This window comes from Taudactylus pleione, unplaced genomic scaffold, assembly GCF_031769625.1.
Source record: "Taudactylus pleione unplaced genomic scaffold, aTauple2 ptg000105l, whole genome shotgun sequence".
Lineage (NCBI taxonomy): Eukaryota > Metazoa > Chordata > Amphibia > Anura > Myobatrachidae > Taudactylus > Taudactylus pleione.
In genome coordinates this window covers 9,344,431-9,354,111 of record NW_028284507.1, presented here as the reverse complement: position 1 = coordinate 9,354,111, position 9,681 = coordinate 9,344,431, and positions in this window count along the sequence as shown.

Below are 9,681 nucleotides of genomic sequence, written 5' to 3'. Positions count from 1 at the left end.
TCTACTGTCACTGCATATGATACTGTCCTCAAAGCAGCAGCAACAAGCGTGCGTCTGTCTGTTAAAGGGTGGTGACACCCTCAAAGTGTGCTACAGAAACCATAAAAATATTGTTAGTTTTTTTTCTGTCTTTGTGAAATGTGTGGGCTGTAGCCGCACCTGAATCCCTAAAGCAGCAGCGACAAGCGTGCGTCTGTCGGTTAAAGGGTGGTGACACCCTCAAAGTGTGCTACACAAACAATAAAAATATTGTTCTTTTTTTTTCAGTCTTTGTGAAATGTGTGGGCTGTAGCCGCACCTGCATCCTTAAAGCAGCAGCGACAAGCGTGCGTCTGTCTGTTAAAGGGTGGTGACACCCTCAAAGTGTGCTACACAAACAATAAAAATATTGTTCTTTTTTTTTTCTGTCTTTGTGAATTGTGTGGGCTGTAGCCGCACTTGCATCCTCAAAGCAGCAGCGACAAGCGTGCGTCTGTCTGTTAAAGGGTGGTGTAACTCTCAAAGTGCTCCAAAAAATAAAAAACTATTTTTTTAATGTGTTTGTGACTTGTGTACGATGTAGCCACACTTGCATCCTCAAAGCAGCAGCGACAAGCGTGCGTCTGTCTGTTAAAGGGTGGTGTAACTCTCAAAGTGCTCCAAAAAATAAAAAACTATTTTTTTAATGTGTTTGTGACTTGTGTGGGCTGTAGCCACACTTGCATCCTCAAAGCAGCAGCGACAAGCGTGCGTCTGTCTGTTAAAGGGTGGTGTAACCCTCAAAGTGCGCTCCACAAACAATAAAAATATTCTTCTTTTTTTTTCTGTCTTTGTGAATTGTGTGGGCTGTAGCCGCACTTGCATCCTCAAAGCAGCAGCGACAAGCGTGCGTCTGTCTGTTAAAGGATTACATCGGTGACAGCATCCAAGTAGGCATGTCAGACAGTCCGTACCTGTACTGGCAGGAAAAAGAAGCAATTTGAAGGTCCCTGTACAAACTGGCTCTATTTTACCTGAGTTGCCCCCCCTCCAGTGTGTACTCCGAAAGAGTGTTTAGTGCAGCCGGGAACCTTGTCAGCGAAAGGCGTAGGAGGTTGCTTCCACAAAATGTGGAGAAGATGATGTTCATAAAATGAATTATCAACTCTTCCAGGGAGACCAGCCTCCAGAACGTACAGAGGGACCTGTGGTTGTGGATTCCAGCGGGGATGAATTAATACTCTGTGAGGATGAGGATGTACACAACACTGAAGAGGGTGAGGAATCGGTGGATGAGGACGACATCTTGCCTCCGTAGAGCCAGTTTGTGCAGGGATAGATTAATTGCCAGCTTGTTTTGTGGGGGCCCAAACGAACCAATCATTTCAGCCACAGTCGTTTGGCAGACCCTGGCGCTGAAATGTTTGGTTTGTTAAAGTGTGCATGTCCTGTTTATTCAACATAAGGGTGGGTGGGAGGGCCCAAGGACAATTCCATCTTGCACCTCTTTTTTTTCTTTGCATTATGTATAGTTTGGGGCCTAGTTTTTCAAACTGCCATCCTGTCTGCCACTGCAGTGCCACTCCTAGATGGACCACGTGTTTGTGCCGCCCACAGACTGGAAATTAGTGGAAATTAAGGTTATTGAGGTTAATAATAGCATAGGAGCAGAAAAACCCACAAATTCTGTGATTTTAGCTGTTTTTATGGTTTTTTAAAAAAAAATACAGATCCAAAACACAAAACCCAGAACCCAAAACACGGAAGGGTGGTTTTGGCAAAACCATTCCAGATCCAAAACACGAAGAAAGATCCAGATCCAAAACCAAAACACAAAACACGAAAAGTGGCCGGTGCACACCCCTAATATATATATATATATATATATATATATATATAGTAAACTTTATTTAGGTCAGTGATTTTCAACCCTTTTCAACTTGCGGCACACCGAACACGGTTTTAAAATTGCCAAGGCACAGCATCAGAACCCCACTAGAAAATTAACACCCACACATTGGCCCCCACGGGGGAAAAAACACACACACATAGGCCCCCACAGGAACAAATATATAACACATTGCTCCCCACAGAAAAAAAAATAACCATGGCTGGTCCCCACAGAAAAAAACAAAACAAAACTCATTGCTCACCACAAAAAAATAATTGGCTGGTCCACACAGGAAAATATCATCCATATTGATCCCCACCAAAAACAAAAACCTGTTACTCACACAATGCACAACTGTCAGCGTTCGTGTGGGCGGGCGTGCAGGCAGCCGGACAGGAGGTAGAGAGAACCGGCTGGCTGGCGGAGTGGGCTGGATGGCAGCTAACGCTGCGTGCATGACCTGTGATGTCACGCCGCCCTGTCTAGGCAGGTCACAGCCCGGGTGTGCCTGATCCTCCCAAAGGAGCTCACCGCAGCCCGGTCTGCAGTACTGTAATGTGACCGGCGGCTCTGACCGCCACGGCACAATTCACAATAGTGTGCCGTGGCACAGCAGTTGAAAATTGCTGATTTAGGATATATTATGAGTTTACATATTTTAAGTTAGTGTACCCCATATTCCACATAAAATACATTAAAAAAGCCATATCCATGTTAACATATACTGTACTGCAAAGTATACTGTAATATAATTCCCCCAATTCACATTATGCAACACAGTGCCCCAAATTCACATGCTACAACAGTGCTCCAAATTGACATTGCCATACAGTAGTGCCCTTATACACAGTCACACAGTGTTGCCCTTATACACAGTCACACAGTAGTGCCCTTATACAGTGGCGTCCCTCCTTGTGGTGACACCTGGTGCGGGGAGGGCGCGTGTCGGCAAAAACGGGGCATGGCCTCACGGGCATGGAGCGTGGCCTCGTGGGTAGGGGGCGTGGCCTTGCAGCCTGAACCCCCTTTTAAAACATGCCGTTCTAGTCACTACAGAGGTCCTGGAGGTGCGGACTGCCACCAGGGACAACTCTTTGTGCAGTGCCGGCTCCCTCACTGCGTCAGGACTGGAGTGCTGAACGTAATGCTACAGTGCAGCACCAGGCTCCTGTCACTGAGGAGTCGGTACTTTGATGTCACCCCTCAGCGGGTAATACCCAGGTGCAACCCATGTCCCCCTTATGATGCCCTTATACACAGCCACACAGTGATGCCCTTATACACAACAACACAGTGGTGCCCTTATACACAGCACACAGTTGTGCCCTTATACACAGCCACACAGTAGTGCCCTTATAAACAGCCACATAGATGCCTTTATACTCAGCACACAGTGGTGCCCTTATACACAGCCACAATGGTGCCCTTATACACAGCCACACAGTAGTGCCCTTATACACAGCACACAGTGGTGCCCTTATATACATCCACACAGTAGTGCCCCTATACACAGCCACAAAGTAGAGCCCCTATACACAGCCACACACTAGTGCCCCTAAACACAGCCATATACTAGTGCCCTTATATACAGCCACACAGTAGTGCCCTGATACACAGCCACACAGTAGTGCCTACCTTACAGAATGCAGCCACTTTTGTGGATGAGAGCAATGGATGGGGGGAAGCAACCATGAGGGCTGGCACTGCAGGCACAGGCAGGACAGCTTGTCTCGCTCTTGGGAGCAACAGCAGGAAGAATTCTTTAGAGAGGAGGAACTGGGAGTGACATGCGGGGTGGTGTCCACTGGCTCAGAGCAGGGAAGTCATGCAGGACTAGTAGGAGGAGATCAGTCAGGACAGGGCTGAAGCCTGGGGCTATCCCCTGCATCCCTGACCAGTGGTTGCGGGGTTGATATTGTTAAATATTTGTGTGAAACTAATATTATCTTTTACAGGTGGACTAGAGGTCCCAGCAAGCCTCCCCCACATGCCGGTACTTGTGAAACTACAAGTACCAGCATGCGGGGCATTAAGGGCCCGCTGGTACCTTTGGTTCTCCTGTAAAGGAAATAGTAAAAAAATGAGAAGATACACACACCAAAGATTGTAATACACTCACTGAAACACTCACCCGCACTCACACTACATACTTACCTTGCCACTTACACTAGTCAGCCTCCTTATCGAATAGGATCCATGATCATAAGTATAAAAAAAAAACACCCTTGGTTCAGGGCATCTTCGTTCCATTTAGGCATCTACGGTCTTGGAAAAATAAAATAAAAACCGGAGACATTGAGCCCACCCGAATGCCGGTTCAGCCGCCGCATTTCCCATAGAATGTAGTGGCTGACAGCTCACTGGCTGAGAGAGGCAAGCTTCCGCCTCTCAGTCAATGAGCGGTTCCCTCATAGACTTTAATGGTGAGAACCGCAAGGTTATTAAAGTGCATTCCCACCATTGAAGTGGGAATGCACTTCAATGGCTTCGTGTGGAGCCAGCGGAGTCTTGATTGGCTGAAACTGCGCACCTGCAGGCAGGCCTGTGATCAGGTGGTCTGATTCAGAGCCGGACGCTATTTACGCATGGTCGTTCTGAAAAAGGGGCCGGATATTTAAATTAAGCGCTAGCTCTTTGCGGTCTGTTGACATCTCTATGTCTGAACGAGCGAACAAAACATGCGGTTGCTATTTTGAAAAAAACGCCCCTGGCCGCTCGCATCATACGTCATCTCCACTATTTATTAGATTAATCGAGTACATCGAAAGGCGTATGAACTGCTCGCTATTCTTGTGGTAGCATTTTCCTACCGCAATCATGCGAGCAGTTCAGGCTAAAAGACAACCAAGTGACGTGGTCGATGACGCTGCTTTGTTAATTATGCACACCCTTAAAACGCCCGTTTTGACCGTTTGGCACGCCTGCGTTCGGATCTCCACTCCCCGTTTTCAAGCACCTTCCCCTGTTACCACCCACAAACGCCTCATTCTGTCACTCAAATTAGCAGGCATTCGCTATTTTGCGAGCACACGATTTCTGACCGCACTGACTGGTTCGCGCATGCGTACTAAAACCCATACGCATGCGCAGATGTGCAAACATCGCTCGGAACGAACGAGCGGCCGCTTACGAGTGGCTCTGAATCAGGCCCAGGGTTCGGTGGTCTCCCAGACGGTGATCCAGAGCAGCGAGATGGAGGCCGAGGAGCTGCCCAGTAGGCTGCTGTGGGTGTGCTGGACCAGGCAAGCTGTGTACTCCATACCAGAAGATGAAAATGAGGATCAATATGAACAAAAGTCTTATGTGTGAGCATCTCTCTATTGTCTTATATAAATGGTATGTCACTTTGCCATTTTGGGTGAATATCGATGTTTATACATACAGCTAAAGAAACCTTTATATGAGTACCATATGGTTTTCTAATGTAAGCCTAAATGTAAACATTTCTTGGTTTACATAAGATTCTTATGTCAGAACTCACTGGGTGTTCCTTTCATGCTTGTACGTTATTGCCTTCATCTGAAAACCTTGTTGGATTTCCACTATTTCCACCTTTTCACATGGGGTGTGATTAAAGACTTTACTATTACTTTGCTAAAGCAAGTTTTTGTTTTATTTATATTATTCCCATTATCCTTGAGAATCGTCGACCTAATCAGAGGTATTCATGGTTAGAGGTCATCAAGGATCCATAGATGCAGATATAACCAACTGGAACAAGACTGGCACAAGAATTTATTGCCTATTTTTTTTTGTATGTGCTCCATATGTGAGAAGCGACCGAGATGTGACCAAATCAGAATCACTTGTAATTGCTCTCAGCAGCATGCATGCTTAGCTTGCTATATAAATTGTGAATTCCATACGTATTTGGAATTTCATGCAACACTGAAATGGCATTTGCAGAATATAAGTATGCACCTCACACATGTGCACAACTTGCAGTAATATTTCAGCTGCACTTATCTGATGCTTGTAATTCCTTGTACTAAGACATCATACATGTGGAGCACAGTAAAAGCATGGCCGTGCCCTTTAGCATTGTTACTATATTTTGGAATCTATTATATAATCTCCTGTTGTGTCATTCTAGCACAGACTCAGTAGAGACCTGGAGAGAGGCCCCTCCCCTCACAGCTTTTTCTGGCTTCCTGACTCCCACAAAGCCTCACTTCTGTTTCCCCCCCTCCCACCCTTACCTGTGATGTTAGGACAGGACTGTTCCCTTCTGCACAAACAATATACCCAATATGAAGCTGTACCAACAAATCCACCTTCTGCTGTCTATTTGACTAAAGGATGTGTTATGTGTGTGTTTGTGAAGTGGGGTGGAGGGGGGATATAAGACAAATAAAAGACACACAGCCTAAAGAGAGGGAATATACTGTACAGGTAACAGTGAGTGGGATTCACACACATTTAGAGGCAATAAATGAGAATAGAGGGGGAAGAGACAAAAGAAGACAAGGGCATGAAGGGCCAAAATAGAGGAAGGAGAGAGAGAGAGAGACAAGCACAGGGAAAGGGGGAGATGCAGACAGAAATATGGGGGATAGCAAGGGGGAAAGGGTGAGAGAGATGGGATAAAAAAAGAGCAAAGGGCCTGATTCAGAGCCGCTCATACTTTGTATCCCCATGTATGCCAGTCACACCAACAGTTTTCCCCTTATGACTTAAGGGGTTTACAAGTTCAGCTTTCATAAGAGTAACCAGGCTACCAGAATCTAACAGAGCATCTACCCAGTTGCCTTCTATAGTGACTATACACATTTGCTTATCTGTCTCAGCCTGTCGGTCAGCAGTACAGGCTGGCTGGGCAAAGAAATTCTGCGATTGACATAAGCAGTATCACATTGCATAGGTTCAGTGAACAATTAGCAGCAATATGGCCCATACCACCACATCGAAAACATTGTATTATATTGTTATCAAGTCTTTTACGGGGTAGGAACCTTCCTGGCCCTGCCAGCCTACTTCCAGGTTCCAAACCCACAGTCTTTGGTTAATTGCACCGCCCAGCACCCTTCTCCCCTGGACCAGTCTTACCAGTGATCACCGGGGAACGCCGTTGAGGAATTGGGGCTCGGTGGGGCACACTCAACAGTTACTCAGCTGTTACATACCTCTCCACCAGTTCAACCAATTGGTCTGCTGTTTTAGGGTCCACATGGTTCACCCACTTGCGCAGAGTTGCAGGTAGAGATCGCAGGCATCAAACCATAACGACCCTTTCCATGATCTGTGGTCCTGTTAGAATCTCGTGGGGGCTTTTCTGTTTGGAACTCCCTGCAGTGGACTCGTTGGGCGTGAACAAATGTTTCAGTTTATCATAGTCTTTAGCATCAGTCAGGCACAAGTCACAGTATGCTTTTTTGTGGTTCTCCAGACAGGAAGGGTGCCACAAGACTTGCCCACTGCTGTTTAGGCAAATTCTCTCTCTTGGCTGTTCTCTCGAAGGCAGTAAGATATGCTTTAACATCATCACACTGGGTCATCTTTTGCAGAAGGTGACTGGCCCGTATGGAACAAGTGTTAGTTGGACCATCAGTGGAAACATCTCCAGACCTGGCTACCAGCTGCTGTACCACCTCTCTTAAGGCCTGGTTTTCCTCTATGGCCACCTGTTAGCTTCCTGCTGAGCCCTGGTGGATTCTTGTTGAACTTTGTTAGTTCCTGCTGATCTGCATTAGCCTTGAGCAAGGCCTTTACAATGTCCTCCATGTTGTCTTTGGGTGTAGTTTTGAAGCAAAATCTGCTTTCCGTAAGCATCTGCCAATGCCCACCTTCATGGATTTCGCAGGAACTACAAATTGGTGTCTGTCACTTTAAGTTTCAAATATAGATCTTTTCCTCTTGCTGCAATTTCAGTGTGTGTTGCCCGCATTCTCCACCACTTGTAATAGGATCGGGGTAGGAGGTCCCTCTCCTGGGGTAGATGGACACCTCCTAACACACAACAGCCAGGAATCAGCACACCAGTCCTGGTTTTCGTGCAAGCTAGCCATAGCTAGTTTTTATTGTGCAGTATAAAAAACAGAAATAATAAAAATAAATCCTAGCATGTCTGGGCACTAACTAAACAACAGATTCCCTCTCTCCAAATGGCAGGGCCTATTGCCATCACCACAAACATAGGCATATGCACAGTAGTTACGATAAGTATAACACCATGTCTCTGAACAAGCTTATATGAGCCTTTTCCAGGTGCAATCGCTAATCAGTCTGCTCTCAGGCTGAAAGGCCCAAACACCTGAAATGGCCCTGTGGATAGAGCCCTCCCTTCTCTTCTCACATCCACACCCCCAGGACCCTTTATCCGGCTTTTACTAAAAGCCCAAAACTCCAACAACAAGCACAGGCATTTCAAAACACATATGTTAAGATCTGGGACACACATATATGCCATCCAGCACTTTTCCAGGGGATGTATTTATGAGACCGGCAGCTGCGATGCTGCCGGTCTCAGTACCAACAGGGAAATCCCAACGATGGACTTAAGATAGGCGTCGAAACACTCATGCCTATCTTAATCCTGACGTCAGAACGTCAGCCCGAATGAGGTGCCCTTAGCGTTAGCCGTGGGGGGAAGGGTTAGATTTAGGGGGTGTAGCGGGGTTAGGGTTAGGTTTTTTTGGGGGGGGAGTTAGGGTTAGGCACCCCTAGGGGGGAGGGTTAGGCACCACTGGGGAGGAATTAGGTTTAGGCACGAAGGGGGGAGGGTTAGGTTTAGGCACTAACGGGGAGGGTTAGGGTGCGAGGTGGGGAGGGTTAGAGTTAGGCTACAAGAAGGGAGGGTTAGAGGAGCAAGGGGGGAGGGTAATTATACTTACCCGAGCCCTGTTGTTTAGCAACCATCGGAATGCTGCTGTGGGTATTCTGACAGGAGGCATCCCGACAGCCAGCATTACATACCCATCCCCTTTTCCAGTGCTTCTATCACAATACGTATATATAAAAAAATGTTTTTCCTTTTACACTTATGTCCTCCTGCAAATTTCATACCTGGACCCCAATATTGAGCTAATTTGAAAACAGATTATAACAAAATATAAATTATAGATATTGTCAATAAATAATTGGATGGAACTAAGGGTTTGGGACACGTGAGCACATTAACTAAAGTTTCCTAAAACCTCTACTAATAAATAGGCTGATGTGACATGTAGAATATGGTGTTATAAAAGCAAACTCAAAGAGATTATAAAATACTTATATATAATTGCAGATTAGCCCAACAAAATAAAATGTTTAACTAGTGATCTTACCCTCTAATTGTATAGCAGCAGCATTGGAACCTTGCCTACTGCTCTGATGTAACAATATTATGTCACTCTTGCTTATATACGTTTATTCTATGTTTTCTTAATCAGTGTTTCAGAATGTAACAGGGCCCTCAGGGTTTCACCGGATGATTCATTAGGCTTAGTGATGCTGTGCTAGGTTCCAGGATGCAGGATCTCTGCAGAGAAGCAGCCTGCATGCAGATAAGGAGCTCTCTCTCCCTCCCTCCCTCTCTCTCTCTCTCTCTCTCCTTCTCTCTCTCTCTCTCTGCGGCATCACTGCATCAATAACTTATCCGTGGGACAAACCTCTGCAGATACAACAAACCCTGATGTACTCTGCTGTGATACAGAGAGTGAAGGGGTCTGCAGCACACATTGAGATTCTGCACTCTATGCTGACTCAGCTTCCTCCAAGGTTGCAGTGTTTGCACAGAAGAAAAGGCCATGCTGGATGCTTTCATTTCACACTGACAATCTGTTTTATATGTTTGCTGCTCTTAACACCACTTTTTATAATCGTCCGAGAGCATCTACACGTTGAGTCTGATG